Source organism: Berghia stephanieae, chromosome 3, assembly GCF_034508935.2.
Source record: "Berghia stephanieae isolate SIO BIC M18660-M18661 chromosome 3, UCSD_Bste_1.3, whole genome shotgun sequence".
Taxonomy (NCBI): Eukaryota; Metazoa; Mollusca; class Gastropoda; order Nudibranchia; family Aeolidiidae; genus Berghia; species Berghia stephanieae.
The window spans coordinates 21,007,661-21,024,578 of NC_088362.1; the positions used below are offsets into that span (position 1 = coordinate 21,007,661).

The 16,918-nt window shown below is 36.6% G+C and overlaps 1 protein-coding gene and 1 long non-coding RNA gene across 9 annotated transcripts in view; one reads left to right on the forward strand and one right to left on the reverse strand.

Moving 5' to 3' along the window:
- LOC144967309 (oxysterol-binding protein 1-like) overlaps positions 1-16,918 on the reverse strand; it is an 86,443-nt gene that overhangs the window by 51,008 nt on the left and 18,517 nt on the right. The gene's annotated exons all lie outside the window — the stretch shown is intronic.
- Positions 1,917-5,974, forward strand: LOC144967310 (uncharacterized). 5 transcript variants are annotated; one of them, XR_013644350.1, is made up of 3 exons: positions 1,917-2,390; positions 4,899-5,005; positions 5,853-5,974. It is a non-coding gene; the product is annotated as an uncharacterized LOC144967310 (long non-coding RNA). The 5 variants fall into 5 exon arrangements; XR_013644352.1 differs by lacking the exon at positions 1,917-2,390 and adding an exon at positions 2,573-2,693; XR_013644353.1 differs by lacking the exon at positions 1,917-2,390 and adding an exon at positions 2,588-2,670.

The window sequence follows — 16,918 nt, forward strand, 5'->3', positions numbered from 1 at the left end:
GCTTTAAAAATAAAAAATGAAAATTTAAAAAGAAAAAAGAAAGAAAAAAAGAAGAAAATAATAAGAAAAAACAAAACAAAAAACAAAGACAGCACTTGTTCGGTAATCCAATCCATGGTGCTCTGGCATTTAAAATTGTATTTGGTGATATTTTTCGAAATGCTGGTATATAAAAGTGTTGCGGATTTTACAAATTTATCTATTGCTGCTCTGATTGTAGAAATATCACAGGCTAAATATAGATCAAACTAAAAGAAAATTCTTTTGTTTAGTCCTGCAATTATTTGTACTTACACAAACATTTGCACATTCTTCTGCATGGACGACACTAAGTTTGAATTATAAAGGCGAGAAAATAAAATTTTAGAAACATAAGATGAAATGCGTTTTCGAGAAACGCCATAAAAATTGATTGGATGAAGATGAGATGAACGGCAGTTGGGTTGCCATGACAACAAATTGAAACCGCTCAAAAGAAGTTCTCTGACATACGAGTATATACGAGGGTTCTTTCATAATTAACCGAAAAATGCCTGTAAAATCCGCGTTTTTTATGCTATCAACAAAATTCTTGCATGTGTTCATACCTTGACTCGTCCTTCATTTCTCTACGTAACAGCTAAGTCTGTCGACACACTTCTGCCAACGCCGCACCATGGAATAGATACCTCTCGGAAGAAATTTCCGTCAAGGTTTTGTAGCCATTTCCGCACATGGTCAACAAGCTCTTCATCGACATCAAAGCGCTTTCCTGCCAGCTCACGTTTCAGTGGCCCAAAGAGGTGATAATCAGATGGTGCGAGGTCTGGACTGTGTGGTGGGTGTGGCAAAATCTTCCATCCATATTTCTCTAGCCAACCTTGCGTCACTCGTGCTGTGTGGGGTGTAGCGTTGTCGTGTTGCAAAATGACCCCGTTGGTCAACTGCCCTGGGCGCTTTCTGCGAATGGCCTCCCTAAGCTTGTCAAGAGTTTGGCAGTACCTTGCAGCATTGATTGTTTCTCCAGGTTGTAAGGTTTCGAACAGAATAACACCACGACTGTCCAGAAAACAGTTCCCATTATTTTCTTTGCTGACCGCATGACTTTGAATTTCTTCGCGACAGGTGAGGATGGATGTTTCCATGTCCTCGAATCTTGCTTTGTTTTCTGGGGTGCAATGGTGCAACCAAGTCTCATCACCGGTGACCATGCTGTCAAGAAAAGTCACATCGTACCCAGAAAGTCTCCGCCGGCGTTGGCAGTATGCCCGTGAACCCTGCGTGAGCTCTTGCTTCTTCTCAAAAGTTCCTGCAGATGTCCAATCTTTGTTCTTTATGATTGTCTGTCAATTGCTTAGGAACCCATCTTGCGCTGACTTTTCTGTAGCCAAGTTCATCAAATGCATTCTATGGGCAGAAGTTTCCGAAATTTCAAGACTGCTTGCGATTTCATGAAGTTTCAACCTCCTGTCTTGACGAATAAGCTCATCAACTCGCTTCACATTGTCTTCTGACGTCGCAGTTATCGAACGCCCTCTCCTTCCCTGTCTGTCAAGTCGGAATGGCCGGCTTCAAACAAATTACACCAGTGATAGACTTGTGTACGGCTTATAACATGCTCACCATATACACTCTTTATGAATTTCGGTAGGATTCAGACTTTTGGCGTTCAAAAAGCGTATGACAGCTCTGATTTCCTCCTTTGACCAAGTTTCAAGGTGGGCCGCCATCTTTAAAATCGTCAGGAAATTCATTGTGCAAAATGATGCACTTCATAATTTCTGGGAATATCCGTAAGGAAATAAGGAATATCATGTCGTTTACAGAATTAAAAAATCTCCACTAGTTGCTGAGAAATGGGCATTTTTCGGTTATTTCTGAAAGAGCCCTCGTATAGAACAGTAAAGGAAGGTGCCCCAAACGTAAACACGGTCTAGAAGCACGTGGCAGACCACATGTTCCTGTCTTGACAGCTCACGTTCCAATGTAAATTATAGAAAAAAATAACCTTTAAAATTTGGCTGTTATGTGGCAAAAGAAACACATATTCATAAATACTCGATCACGCGTCAAATAATATCTAAATATTGATTTTTTATTAAACAAATCGTAAAATTTATCAAAAATTACTGTCGGTCTATTTTTAGACCACGGTCAATCTCATTCTCCAAAATCAATGCGCTTGTGTGAACAAAACAAGAACTATTTGAAATCTGGTTTTCGGAATAATTTAGCCATATACAAAGAATTTAAATAAATAACTATTTTATTTGTACGTATTTGTTTTTAACTGACTGAGTATTATCTACAATTTGAACGACAAAAACGGGAGACCTGTTTTGTGCGCAACGTTGTCCGGCTGCTAAAGTTCCTAATCACCAGAAAAGAATGGCAGTCCAACTCATGCAAAGGTAAGATGCCAATTTCAGTGTTTGAGTTTGTAATTTGTATCGATTGGTTTTGAGAGCAGGAAACGATTTAGTTCAATGTTAATCCATAATAGCGTTCGGGTATTTAACTTTGGATGTCTCACCGGCATAATTTTAGAATGCTTTGTTTATTTGTTTCATTTCACTTCGCAATTTGACTGCTGTCAGTCATTACAGTTACAGTTACAGTACAGCTTCACTCGCCGATTCTCACTTACAGAGTTTACGTTTCCTTCACTCATGTCTGCTTCATGCTCATTCAGTGAGTGATTCGAATACTACTCTGTGAGAGAACACACTTTTCGTAATTTATGACATTTTATGGGTAACGTTTACAGTCTAGAACGTGTGTCAGTGTCAGCGTCAGTCATAACTTGACCGAAAAACAAAACAGAAAGGAACAAAAAAAAAAAAGCAGACACCCCCTCCTCAGTAGTTGAAATCTCAACAAAAGTTGTTTTTTTAAATCCTCATCTTTCGTGGCGCGTAGCTTTCACCGCTTGTCATATTTTATTGACTCTCGCTCTTTCCTGACTGATAATAATAATAGATTTCGAAACAGTCTTCATTCTCTCATTATCTATTCATGACTGGAACTGGAAAGGAACAAGACAAAGGGTCTCTGCCACCGATTTTCAATATCTTGTGTTGTTTGAGGGATTTAAGTTGGTAGCCGTTTTTGCCACATAAGACTTGTTGTTATTGTTTTTGCTGAGGGTCGATGGGATAAGGAATGGCAGAGAGGGAGGAAGGGGTGAAAAAATGAGAATGTCTGGGAAAAGAAAATGTCCCACTCAACCCCTTCTCGCATCTTTGATATTTGGCAGGTGTCAAACTACATGTATGACGTTTTGGATCTTCCAAGCCGTTTCGCCTTATTTGGTCGGTAGCTCTGTGAAAGAAAACATACAATTGTAAAATGCAGGGAGTGCGGTCTGATATTTTCGTCGTCGCTATGATTATTCCCAGACAGGGTCTGCCAATAACGAAAATTGGTTATTCCAGACCGATAGAGGAAAAAAAAAAACAATATTTTTTTATTTAAAAAAAAAATAAAAACAATTTTAAGAAATTCATGCTCAGAAACGGAACAAGGCCAAACAAAAAAGGATAAAAGAATAGACTCGCTCAAAAAAAAAAAAAAAAAAAGATTTAAAAAAAAAAAAGGGGGGGGGGGGGGAGCGATTGAATGAATCTGTGCAGCTAAAATGAGCAACGGGTTTCCCTTGGCCCAAGAGAAATGAAAATGAAAAAAACTGTGTTTAAGTTTTTGTATGAGTGTTGTGAGGGGTCTTGGGGTTTTGTTACAGTTTTATACTTATACACATCCCTGTTAGTTCAATCTATTTTGGGGGTAATGATCAAGAGGGGCCTGGTCCCACAACTCTTTACGGATTTACCTTGGATTGAAATGAAAACTAAACCTCTCTGATTACTTTAGATTACTTAATTTTATTTCATACGTTTTTTTATGAAGAAGAAGCTTTTTAGGATTTTGTAATTCATAGGAAACACCATGATATGTGAAATGATGTCTTATCTAAATTTTGCCTGAGGAATGATAAGCCAACAATTTTGAAAAGCTCTCTCTATTGATCGAATTATCAAAAATTTTATTTGTGATCAGATATTTTATTTGACTTTAAAGTGAAATCTAGAGGCATTAAAAAATATTCAATGTTTATTAGACTTTTCTTATGTGATCAAAAAGTTAAATACAGGAAATACTGATCAAATGAGTTCACCAGAAGGTAAATAAAAGCCCATTTTTTAAAAGCTAATCGACATTGGTTATGTAATCTTGCCTTCATGATCATAAATCTCTGATAAAATTAGACCTGACCCAACGGTTTTAGTTTTAACAACCTAGTGGTATCTGAGTTCCAGGTCCATTATGTTTTCTAATGTTTTTATTGAATATAAGCAAACCATTAAGAAATAGGTCATGTCTATATATTCAACATTGAATGGTATTTCTTCTTACATTGAAATAAGTGGTTCTTTAGAGTAATAAGGCTCATGGAACTGGAGTTATTCCTGTTTCTGTAACATGAAGCAACAGACCTTAAATAGTGCTTGATAACTTTCTTTAAACAATAAATGGTATTTCATCTTACTTTGAAATAATTGGTCCTTTAGAGTCATAAGGCTCATGGAACTGGAGTTTTTCCTGTAACATGAAGCAACAGACTGTAACAAGTGCTTGATGAACTCTGAATAAGTTGCACATTTACATTTTACTTGTAGAGTTAGATCCAGTTATTCATTCAAACATTGCTATCTTAATTTCAAATTGGCATTTAATTAATAATAATAAATATAAAGTTGAATAAATCCAATGATAATAATTGATAAAATAAGATAATTATAACTTTTATTCATTGGTTGGTCCATATGAATTTTACTTTATGATTTTGTGTGAGATGATATTGCTTTTTATGGGACCATGGGAAAATGGTTTAGGATGCCATGCTTATCTTTTTTTTTCAGATCTAAATAACATTACAACAAGAATGAGTCTCTGCATTCCTTTAATTGTTCTGGAAGCATTGGCCTGCCTATACCATGGGAATTAAACAATTTATATTCAGGAAGAAGTATCATATTATTATTATTATTATCATCATCATCATCATTGAGTCATATCCTTCAAGATTATCAAAATGGCTTTCATTTGTTACTGTATCTTATAGAGTTCCTCATATATCATTATGGACCCTTCTATGTTTTTTTAATGGAATTAATGTTTTTATTCTATATTCTTCATAAAACCTCTCAGCTTTATTGACCTACCAAGTATAATCTAGAGACTAGAGAGCGGTGATTGAGAGAACAGGACCATATTTTGCTTTCGAGCGTTTCTTAATTTTAAAAGCAGCTTACTGTAGTTTGTAAAGATTTAAAAAAACTTTTTTCTAATGACAGCGTCTAATACACGTTAAAACAAATGCATTTCTATCCCGTTGTAATTTTTGGCAGTGGTATCTCCATTTTAATGGTATTGGCTCCTGTTTCTTTATACAAATGCCCTGTGAGCTTGTTATACACTCGAAAGAAACATTTACATAGGGAAGTCAAGAAGAATATAGCAAAAGAAACCTGCTTCCTTGGTTATGAATAAGAAATTTAAAAAGAAATAGGCAAATATCTCTTTATCTTGTCTACCATTTAACTTTCTAATTATTTTTAAAAGTTTATTATATCCTTTTCTATATTTATAATTTAATTTATCAACAAGATAAGAGTACTGATGAATCTATTTATGTAGCTGATTTGTAATGGTAGTAGAATTTGATAGATGGGACCATGTGATGTTGCATATCAGAACCTTTCTTAATCAAAGCTTTTGCTAAGGCTCTTAAATCACAGATTTAAAAAAATGGAACTACACAGTTTCAGTAATAATTATCAATTTTCTTTATTTTTTTTCTTTCTCTTTCACAGGATGAGAATACAAGCATACCTTTATAATGGAGAAACATCTTATCTATATTTTTAAAAATGATTTTCAGTTTGAATAACATGAATATGAATGAAATGACAATAAAAGTGATATAAATTTATAATCTGCTTTTAATTTATTTCGATTTCACAAGTTGTGTTATGGCCCTCAGATACGGCAGGACGGGTGAGACTGAGAACCAGTCCTCACAATAGCACTAGAGGTCTTGTATATGCAAGATGTGATTTCCATTGATGCAGTTTAAAGACTGTCCTGTTTTATTCATTCTGGTGCACGCTGTAGGTTTTTTGGGTTTTTTTTTTTTTGTTTCTTGTTTTAAAGAAAGATTCTTTGGGCTTTTTTCTTCAATCTAAGACTTGATTGAATTCTGACTCAATGCAAATCAACTTTGTTCCAACTCCAACTCCTCAATTTCAAATTACAATGAACTTGTGCGCCCTTCCTTCTCTGTTAACCTACAGGTTATTGGATATGTAAGTTTAATACATTTACGTCTACCACAATGATAGACTAGCAATTTATCTAAATATCTTGCATTCGTCTTTTGTAATAACTTTTCATTCTGGGTTACACATGAAAGTTAGCAATGCCGGGTTACAAAAGTACTTTGATATTAAAAAGATCATCATCCTAACATTCTAATCTTAATCTTTGTCATCTTACTTTTTTTAATATGTTGCCAGGTGTAAGACTTATTAATTTTGCAAGTCATCATCATCATAGCTTGTCGCACCAACACCAAACTCACTCCACAGCATTGGGGAGCAGATCTTAGGTCATGGTCAGTGCAGCTGAGCCCATCCTGGCATTCTCTAAGGATGTCTGCTCTGGGCATTCACATGTACACAAGCTAGTCTCAGCCAGCCCCCACTTTTTCATGCCACCAGTTGTTCTCACAAGTTTTGCCCGTGCTGTGTTCAGTGTTACCAATTCATTCCTGGGGAGCTCGGTTCCGTAGGACAGTTCTTCTCTCGGATCTCCAACAGCTTCATTTGCATGATTGTCCCACTCTGTGTGGAAATCCTGTATACAGCTGCATGGTCAGGGTTGATGCTTTCTTCCGTCATGAAGCTCTTTCTCGACTTCAGTCTACTTTTTATTGGGCTGTGGTCATGTTGGGGGTGCCTTGGGTCCATTTTCTGTTTATATTTCTGGGCTTTGGAAGCAGTGGCTCTTCGAATGTGGGGAGGTGCAATGCCAGCCAGCCGATGGAGGACTGGAACTGCAGTCGGTTTCAAGTTACTCTAATGATCCGGCAGGTGTTATTTTGACATGGCAGGATCTTACTCAGACTGGTGAGACCTTTTCGGCTGTTGAATAGCAGAGGGCTAGTATGGTTGTCCTGACTGTTTTCTGATCTGCTCCCGTGTAAGTTTTTCTTCTCTTTTCTTAGGAAGTTGTTTCTTTTGGCCACCTTTGCTTTTGTTTTCTTTGCGTTCTGAGAAAAGGACATTGTGCGGTTTACGGTAACACCGAGGTACACGGGGAATGTGTTGTTCTCCAATATGTCCCCATTCCAGGAGATGTTCAGTTTCCTGTTTTCTTTAGACTTGGCGGCTCTTTATATGGAAAGCCACTCTTGAGTTTTTCCTGGGTTAGCATTTTGTGAGTTCTTTAAATGTGGGCTCAGAGAGTGGCTCCAGGACATGATATGATATGATATGATATAAGTCCAGATTTATGTAGGCTTTTACAGCCTTTTATCTGCTCTTGTGCATTCGTGAACTTATATAATTCAAGTCTCTCAAAACTGGGCATGCCACATAGTGGAAGGAGGTGTCTGAATTTAACTTTACAAACAGTATTTTTGTTTCACAATGAGCATCAAGACGGCACTTTAGTCTTGACTTTAGACTAACGACATCCGTTAGTCTCTCCTCAATGGTCTTGAAATCAGAGGCCTGGGACGCGAGACACAGATCATCAGCATATAGAAACCCCTGGATGTTCTCGAACTGAGGTTGGTCATTGGTATAAACGTTGAAAAGGATAGGTGCAATTACCGATCCTTGAGGGAGTCCGTTCTTTTGTGATCTGCTTTTCTTCCCATCCATTTCCACAAAAAAGTGATGGTTTGACATAAGGGATTTTATTATTGCAACTATTTTTGTGTTACGAGTTACCCTTGCAACCTTTAGGAGCAGTTTCCTGTGATTTACTGTGTCATAGGCAGCTGCCAGGTCCACGAACACAGTTCATGTAATTTGTTTGTTCTCGTAGAGATGACTGATCCTACCTCAATGGCGATTGGTCCGGATTGTGATTTTGGTATGGGGTTGCCGACAGTTTTTGACATGTCTGGAAGACACAAATGCAGGGTCTGGGTTGTAACCTGTTCTCCAGCGAGCGCTTGAAAAGGATGATTCATGCGTCATAGAAGAGTGTCAGATTATATTGGTCAGCCCATTCCTCAACAGTATCTACATCTTCGTTGTTCTCATTGTATCCCCATTTGGTGCTGTGGCTGTTAAAGTCACCTATCACAATCATTGGTTTCTCACTAGTGGTGGATGTAACTGGCCACTTGAGTGGCGTTGGTGGAGGTTTGTTGACAGATATCACATTGAAGTGTCTGCCTTCAATTCTGAGAATTTCCACCTCACTTACTGTCATGTCCTGGTTGTATGTCACTACTGTATTGATTTGTCTTTGACTTTGACGTAGTTAACGCTACCGTGAATGTTGCTTTCATGTTGTATGACTAAATGCATGCCAGGGATGTTTAGTGCCACGGTCTTGTGCGTCTCTTGTAGACAGAGTTGCGTCGCTGGAGGCCGATTGCTACAACACACACAACACCAACATTTTGCAAGTATCTTTAACACTTTTACCATTAAACGGTGATATTGACAACAACAATAATAATAACTATTATTATTATTATTATTATTATTATTATTATTATTATTATTATTATTATTATTATTATTATTATTGTTATTGTTATTAATAATAATATTAGTAGTAGAGGTCTAGTAGTAGAAATAGTAACAGTTGGACCCAGTACATAAATATGAATATTTATACAGCGCATTTCTACAGATTCAGATAGCCGTGAGCAATGCGCTTCACAATGTTTCATATTTATCCCCCCCCCCCCCCCCCCCCCCACTTCAACAAGCCGTATGGAACCATATTTCTTTTCTTTGTCATACAGCCTGTTAAGCGACCCTTGTGTACTAAACCTGTCACTACCCGTCATTTCTGTAGCCAGATACTCATTCAATCGAGTGGGGTAAGCGGTAAAGTGCCTTAGCCAGGGAAACAACGCGGGGACCACAATTTTTCACGATTAGTCATCCATCCTATTACTGATCACACTTAGCATTGGCATTGCTCGACTTTTGTGACAAGACGAAAACCGTACCGCTGAGCCATACGGTCCGTTAGTTCAGTCTAGTTTTGTGGTATCAGTGGTTATAATACAGTAGTGGTAGTGCAGTTATAGTAGAAGTACGTAGTAGTAGTCTTCTGTTCAAAATGGTCATCTGAGCGAAGAGATAGGAGATAGATTCGAATTTACTCTCTTCATTGCATTGACCGTATGCTTTGACTTTGATCATTTGATACGCTGTAAAAAAAAAAAGTACGGTCCACCTTTACCAAAAACAAGCAACAATCTTCGTTTCCTGAACATAGATATGGTTTTGTTTACGGGAGGAGGGGGAACCATGATTATGGTTTTCCTACAAAATAAAAGGAGCATTTGGGCTATAAATAATATGATCGTGGCCTCCCTAGCTATCTCAGGCTCGGAGTAAACAGCTGGAATTTATTCACGACCAGCTTCAGTTTGCTGCCTTAGCAACATGTAAACAAAAAGTTGGTTGGATGCGCATGACATTACTAAAGGTCAAATGCAGCATAGTTCGGGTCATTTATAAAAAAATCTGGGTCACGTTTGACGTCAAATGTTATTGTTTACATATGGGGCACCTTCCTTTACTGTTCTATATACATGTATTGGAGCGCAGCTTGTAACTGCGACAGCGATTTCGAAAAAAATCAAAATAATAATAATAATAATAATAATAATAATAATAATAATAATAATAATAATAATAATAATAATAATAATAATAATAATAATAATAATAAAGCTTACATAAATTTAAAGTACTAAAAACAAAGAAAAATGGATATCCAAAACATAATACAATTAATTCTTTATATCCAAACGAGCGATAAATATAAATACCAATGTGTGCACAAAAGCCGGTAGAGGGTATTTCCATACCAGAGAAATCCACAAGTGACCTTTCAAATCACAACCGACTGAGGAGCGGTTTTCTCCAATGCATAGTAATTATAATATTCGCGTTGGCATGGCTAACTAACACTAACACTGACCACTCATTGGTCGTAGCCAGCGAGGAACCCAGAAAACGATGTTGTTAACACCCTACAATTTCGCAATGCAAAGACGTTACAGATGTTTTATTACTTTTAAATCTAACATAACATAGATTCAAACAGATTCAAACGACATCTTTCGAATACCAGCCAATGAATTTAAACTAATCGTTTTGTTTGAATTCAAACATTGATTTGTTCTTCTCAGATAAAAATGATACAACCTTACTGGGCCAAAAAATAATATTCGCGTTGGCATGGCTAACTAACACTAACACTGACCACTCATTGGTCGTAGCCAGCGAGGAACCCAGAAAACGATGTTGTTAACACCCTACAATTTCGCAATGCAAAGACGTTACAGATGTTTTATTACTTTTAAATCTAACATAACATAGATTCAAACAGATTCAAACGACATCTTTCGAATACCAGCCAATGAATTTAAACTAATCGTTTTGTTTGAATTCAAACATTGATTTGTTCTTCTCAGATAAAAATGATACAACCTTACTGGGCCAAAAAAATAGTAAGATGTAAAAGACATTTAAATCCAATGGCGAATGGAGAAACATTGGCAATAACGTTTGAATAAAAAATAACGATAAGTATTGAATTGTAAGCTTCAATGTGTTAGACGAAAACAGATATTGTGGACGTTTCGGGTCCTTTATCAACAAAACACGATGAATGAGAGACTAAGGACGAATGAGATATTCTTCGTCTAATAAATTGAAAATTACAATTCAATACTTATCGATATCTTTTCCTTGGAGCTTCAAGCAGCAACATTTTCATAAGGTTTGAACAACATGTGCTATCAAGCATACACAAGATTCAAATAAGATCTTTCTTGAAGCAGTTATAATTCATAATTTGTTCAATACTTTTTACAGTCCACAGTTTCTGGCAGCTTAGTATCACTTTGAAGGTGTATAAAGCAAGCAACCAAATAAGCAAGACAGAAAGAATTGAGACGAATTAACATGTCAAACGTGTCCTTACGTTATCTCCATGTTCGCGTTTGGCGAACAGCCCAAAAATGTCAGCACTGGACGGACACAACTCCCAAAGTATCAGATATCTGTTGTCTTTTGTAAATTCTGGAGTTTGAATTATAACAATATGCCACAAGGCTGCAAACACTAAAAACAGCACACAGTCGCAAATAGTTGATTGTGTTTGAAAGAACACCTGCGACAAAGAACGATAAACACACCAAAATCATAATTAAATTATTGTTTTTAAACCAACAAAATGCATACCCCGACCCAACACACGCACACACACACATACACGGTATAATTAGAGTCTAAGCCCAGTGTGAGAGTAGGATGCATTTGATTATGTGTTACATTTTCATCTCGTCTCGTCGAAATCAATATCGAATTCATGCAATAACCAGTTGTGGTATATGTGTATGTATGTTTGCAAAGTGAAGAATGTGTATCAGGCTCTACGTTTGGCTCGATAGCAGATCGCACTGTGCCCAGTTATATATTGACTCGGTATCGATATGTCAAGGTTTCTATCGCCCAGGATTGAGCCATCAATCCGTGAGATTTTTTTTTTTTTAATTATAAATACTGCACTGAATTATGGAAATAAGTGAGTTAGCACCGAAAGTCTACGAAAATAGAATTCAGCGCCTGAAACTCTCTTGGCCCACAGGACGCCTAAAAAAGGGAATATAAAGGGAGGTTCACAAAAGTAGATTCCCAAACGATCCTTCTCTGTGCCCAGCTTAAGGCCACACCCAAACGCCATAACAGATGCCGGTACGAGATCCATGCCAAAAGAGTCACACCTTGGTGGCTATTAATATTACTACTCCGGGATATGATTTAGAGAAGAGAAGAAAAAAATGTCTCCCACAAAGAAAAGAAAGGACAAATATAAACACCCAACGGCCTCCCTGGGTCTAGGCAAAATGCTTTCGCCTCGTTCAAAGACAGAAAGCCACAGGAGCAACCTCAACAGAAGACCAAACCAGAAGCCTACCAAAACCTCCTGTATGGAAAATAATGAAAATAAATGACCTAGATTATATATATATATATATATATATATATATATATATATATATATATATATATATATATATATATATATATATATATATATATATATATTAGACATCACTTCCTGATGAGAGCGAATGCTCAAAAAAATATTGTAGAAGTTGATCATAACTATACTTGAAATATGTTATAAATAGCTACTTAGTGTTTCATTCATCGTGTTTTGTTGATAATATTTAATAGCGCTATTATTTCATGGTTTTCGTTTTAAGGGGCGGTTTGGGTCTTTTCTAAAAAAAATTTAATTACCTATATTGGGCAGTTTTAATCATTCGGTATCGTCAATATAGTTTTTAAAAAAACATTCATGGTGAAAAATTTTAATTATCTGTGTTGATACCCATTTTGCGATCTAATTTGGGGGTCTGACATCAGAAAATATAACAATCTTGTGGCAAACGTTCCACAAAAACTAATAAAGGAATGACCTCCATATTCTCTCCCCTTGTCAACATTGTACCATAGTGTGTCACCATAGAGAGATTTTACGGCTTTAGCTTATGGAATTTTTATTAGATCATTACAAAGTTGAGAATCGAAATGTTATGACAAAATTGATGTAAAAAATTCAGATTTAGGATTATAATTTAAAATTCAGAAACCTTATCAAAAAAAATCTCTCTATGGTGACATAATACATTATCTCTATGATAACTGTGGAAATTTTCAGACAATTTCATTGAATAGATTCTGAGAAACGTTTGACACAGTTTCCCATACCCTTAGAAAAATGACACATTGAGAAAATAGCAAAATAGCTTCCCGTTTTTCACACATTTCTTACTACCTGTAACATTTTCGACTGTGTATTTCGTGCCTTTATAGTCTACTTTAAGAATTTGGACTTCAATTATATTATTTCTAAGATAATAAAATATAATTTTCCACCAAAATCTCAAAATCAAATTTTTGAAGGATTTTCCTAATAATTAGACCCAAACCGCCCCTTAATAAGTTATATATATATATATATATATATATATATATATATTATATATATATATATATATATATATATATATATATATATATATATATTGCAATTGCATGATAATAACGCGATAAGGAACAAATGAGATGATTGACTCGATTTTATATAATGACTGTTTGTGTCCAAAAGTTAAAAGAAAAAAGGCCCTCTAAAGCATCAAGCAATAATATCCATATTGTACAGCATATTGATATCCAACCAAGCTCCCTTTTCAAAGAGATTACGACTTGTATTAAGGACCCGTGGTTCAATATTACATATACTCGTAGGACGAATAAACCGTGCTACGATTGTGCGAAAAAAAAAATGTTTGATATTGGAACGATTGGTGAACGTACCAAAAGGCCTCAGTATTCAAGAGGCGGCCAATCAATGTCATTTTGTAAACAGCGGTATAATTAAGGTGTCCTCTATTGACTCGAGGCAACCAACCCATTATAATATGAACTAACGGTACATTGCACGCAAATACTCTCTCTCTCTCTCTCTCTCTCTCTCTCTCTCTCTCTCTCTCTCTCTCTCTCTCTCTCTCTCTCTCTCTCTCTTCCTTTCTCTCTCTTCTCTCTCTATCTCTCTCTGTGAGTGTAAGTATAAGTGTGTTTGTGTGTGTGTGTGTGTGTGTATGTGTGTGCATCCTTCAAAGTGGTAAGTAAGCTTCGAAAACGACAATAAAAAACAATAACATGATAGTGCATCACATTCCATTCCTCAGATAAACAGGATTTCCTCTCAAAGAGTCAATGATACATTCAAACAGAGGAGAGGCGACTTTCTTTTATTTGCTTGTATGTTTGTTTGTTTCATTACACAGTAATATTAAGGTTTTATTACATATCAAATAACATATAACATGTAATGTCTGCAATCAAAATATCTCTCTGGTCCTATTCGTAAAAGCTACTGCAAAACACCAAAACACAGTCTAGAATAGAACTACAGAGAAAAATGAAATTAATTAAGACCAACGAGATCAAAACGAATATTATTTGGCTGGTGATGAGGGGAAGGGTACCCTTTGCTGTTTTAGAACCTCATTGGTGAATTCCGAGAAATGTCTAAGTGCTGAACTTTAAAAAACAAAAACAAAAAAGAAGAAGAAGAAAAAACATAGCTTTGAAATATGTCACAGTGAACGACATAATCAGTCGGATGGTGAAAAGGTTTGAACTGAGATATTGCCAAGTTTAGTTAGAAGGTCAATTTTGATCAAAAATGAGTTGTCATAAATGATTAAATCAACCCTTTTTGTGCATCTTCGGGAAATTTTAAAGCTTAGTTTCACTTCTAAATATTTTTTACAGCTAGTCAAGTTGAAAAAGTATGAAATTTGAGAAAAGTTGCTGGATACATTTCCCATACAACTGACCATAACTTCATGAAACATTACCCGATTTACTTCAAATAAAGATTAAAATGCTCTGGTGAGCATATTCTTTCAGAAAAGGTAAAACAATGCAAATGCAAATTTTTCACCTTCCGACTGATTATGTCATGCACTGATACATATATACAAATGATGTAGAACTGTAAAGCAAAACAAGAGGGCATTATGTACATTTGAAAATAAAGGATATTTATAAATGAGTGCTAGTGGAAGAGAAAAAGTGGCGGGGGGGAGGAGGAAGAGGGTCGAGGGGAAAAGAGAGCTAGGATGGATGGAGAGAGAGAGAGAGAGAGAGAGAGAGAGAGAGAGAGAGAGAGAGAGAGAGATGGGCAGAGAGACAGATATAGATAGATAGATAGATAGATAGATAGATAGATAGTGATAGATAGATAAAGATAGATAGAAGAAGAGGGGGGGGCAGGGGGTGGGGAGGAAGGGGAATGTGAGAGAGAGGTGGAGGGGCGGGGGTAGAGGGAAAAAGCGAGAAGTAGGGAGGAATGCAGTGTGTGTGGGAGAGAGGGAGAGAGAGAGAGGGGGGGGGAGTGAAAGAGAAAGAGAGGGGGAGGAAATGCATGCGAGAGAGAAATGGAGGAGGTAGAGAGAGAGAGAGAGAGAGAGAGAGAGAGAGAGAGAGAGAGAGAGAGAGAGGGGGGGGGGGGGCACTTACCAGTTAGTTTTATATGTAAATTATTTTGTGCATCGAGGCTTGTTTGTTTTTGTGGGGGCTTTTTTTGTTTGTTTTTTTTGTTTGTTTTTTTTTTTGTTCGTTAAAAATAATTTTTATCAAGGTGATGAAAGCAGAACACGGTATGACACAATTGAATATAGATATATCCACTTTATGAAATCAAACACATTGGCACAAACAACACAACTCATCCGACATAGCATTAGATAACACACATGAGAGAGAAGGAAAAAATGGCTGTGAAAAATCCGGAGATAGCAAGGACACTGATGGAATCCGATATTATAAGCAACGACTTTGTCTGGCAGCGTTCGATAAAGACACTTGTACGCTTTAGTGAAGCGAGTTGGTGCTATATTATTATTATCATCATTATTATTATTACAGCATTACTTGCGTTAACTGTCAGACTATCTTTTGCTAATACTCCGTGCGTGTATTCAAAGACAAGACACTTGCTTTCTATGTACAACGGGAACCAAAAGTTTGCCTACTGCAGACACTGACAAAGAAGAGATGAGAAAATGGAACCACTACTCACGACGACAAATGTGTGTGTGTGTGTGTGAGTGAGTGTGGTGTGTGTGTGTGTGTGTGCGTGTGTGTGCGCGCGCGCTTGTGTCAATTTTTTGTTCGATCGATGAAAGTGGTGGCAGCTTCTCTCCAATCCTCCAGTTTCGTGGAGTTGATAGGAGAATGAATGGACGTACGTACTAGACAAATTACATGGCAAGTGATACTCAACTCCTGACTACATGATTTTTCCGTCATGTTCCGTTATCTACATTCATGTTTTTTTTCTATAATAATATTATTATTATTAGTATTAGCAATCCTAACTAAATCATATTATTATTGCAGGTGAAAAAAAAAAAAGTTAATGCTATATTTTTCTTGTGATTGACGAAGTTGGATTTGAACGAAGAAGAAGAAGAAGAAGAAGAAGAAGAAGAAGAAGAAGAAGAAGAAGAAGAAGAAGAAGAAGAAGAAGAAGAAGAAGAAGAAGAAGAAGAAGAAGAAGAAGAAGAAGAAGAAGAAGAAGAAGAAGAAGGACGAAGAGGCGGAGGAGTAGGAGCAGGAGGAGGGGTAGGAGAAGGTGGAGGGGGAGGAGGAAGGTGAGTAAGAGGAGAAAATTAGAAGAGGAGGAGGGGGAGAAAGACGAGGGGAGGAGAAGAACAGAGAAAGGAGGAGGAGGAGAGGATAAGAGAAAGGAGGAGGAGGGGGGCGGGGGAGGAGGAGAAAAAGATCATAAAGATAATTTGATGTTTGGGCATTTCTTGATGGATGAGAACGGCTGCAACGTAAAGCATTATTGACAAAGAGGATAGATAACGAAAAAAAAATAAAAAGACAGACAAAAGGAAGTATTTTCCATTGGTTAGCAGCGAAGCAAAGATATAAAAAGCAATGAAGCAGAGAGCAATTTTTTAAATTGTTTTTTGTTTTTGTTAATTTTTATCTTTTTTCATCAAGGTTTAACAACACTTAAATGTCATTGAAAATACGATGATGGAGTGGTCAAAGCTGACAAATACCGAAGAATTAAAGCA